We start from the raw sequence: 1,596 nt of genomic DNA on the forward strand, positions 1-1,596 counted from the left end.
TGGAAAGGGTTGAAAGTGATGTTGTTAGAACAGTTTGGGGGGTATGACCTACAAGGAGCTATTAAGAGGCTGAGAAAGGTTAAACAAGCAGGACCAGTCAAAGAATACTTGATGAGATTTAACAATGTGGTAGCTGATTGCCCTACATTATCGAGTGAAGACAAGTTGAAGTACTTCATAGAAGGACTAGATCCCGAGATCAGAAGATTTGTCTACGTGTGCCGCCCTGGAACTATGCTCGGAGGCCATCAAATCATCAAAGAAGACGCTGCCATCTCCCGTTTCCCGACCCCGGCGAACAAGAAGGGCGTCCGCAGCTTCCTGGGGATCAGCAGTCAGCACCGAAGGTTTATCAAGAATTATGCAAGGGTAGCGGATCCGATACTACGTCTTCTCCCGGAGACAGCTACCCTTGAATGGCAAGAGGAGCAGGATATCGCGTCCAAGAAGATAGAAGAGGCCCTAATCCAGATGACGCAGATGTCTTTATCTGTGCCAGAGCAGAAATTTATTGTAGATTGTGACGCGTCACGCTCGGGGCTGGGCACCGCGTTGTCCCAGAAAGACGCAGCTGGACGTGAGAGGCCAATCGCATTTGCCATCAGGGTTCTGCGCCCAAATGAACGGAACTGGTCGACAACGGAGTTTGAAGCCTTTGCCGTTGTATGGGCTTCGGAGACATTCAGAATTTGGATAGAAGGCTCTCCGACACATGCTCGGACAGACAACAGTCCACTGCTGTGGCTCCGTAACCAGGTTGGTAAGTCGACCCGAATTGCTCGGTGGGTACTGCGTCTTCAAGAGTTCGCGTTCGACTTGCAGCATCGGGCGGGACGAATCAATGTGCCAGATGCTCTTTCCCGCTACCCCGTCGAAGGTCCTCGTGCTGAATCCCTGGGCGTAAGTGAGGATGTCCCAGTCTGTGCACTCGTGCGTGATTGTGAACGCTGTCAGTTGTGCTGGGGACAGCAACAGGCTTTCTCGACAAGGGGTGACGAGGTGCGGTCACAAGCAAGGCGGGTGGTAGCGGAAACTGGTGCCACGGAGAGGGTCAACAGAGAACAACTTTCCCCAGGCGAAGTCACAATCGGAGAGGCCCAAGCCGTGTGCCCTGAAACTCTTTACCTTAGACAGTACCTCGATTCAGTACCCAGGGCCGCGGGCCTGACACCCGTGCTCAGAAAAGGAGTGCTTTGTCTTCGGAAGCATGGAGGAAAGCAAGGAACTTTTGATAGAATTCACCTACCGATCCATCTGAGAGGCCCAGTGATTCAGCCATTGCACGCCGGAAAGTACTCGGGACACTACGGAAAGAAGAGTACGTTGGCCAAGTTGAAGGATAGATATGTTTGGGGATCTATGGCGCTGGATGTACAAAGGGTGATGAAGACCTGTCTGCAGTGTTGGCAGCAGAAGAAGATCGGACCGAAGGCGTTTGTCATGGGGTCGCTACCCAAAGGATGGCCTGCAGAGGTGGTCGCAATCGTTCTTTTCGGCCCACTCCCTAAGACGGCTAGGGGTGCCACGACTATATTCGTGTTCACTGACCATTTTACGAGGTGGCTGGAACTATCGTGTCGTGCCTTTAACGAACAG

Source organism: Cystoisospora suis, assembly GCF_002600585.1.
Source record: "Cystoisospora suis strain Wien I chromosome Unknown contig_3231, whole genome shotgun sequence".
Classification (NCBI taxonomy): Eukaryota; Apicomplexa; class Conoidasida; order Eucoccidiorida; family Sarcocystidae; genus Cystoisospora; species Cystoisospora suis.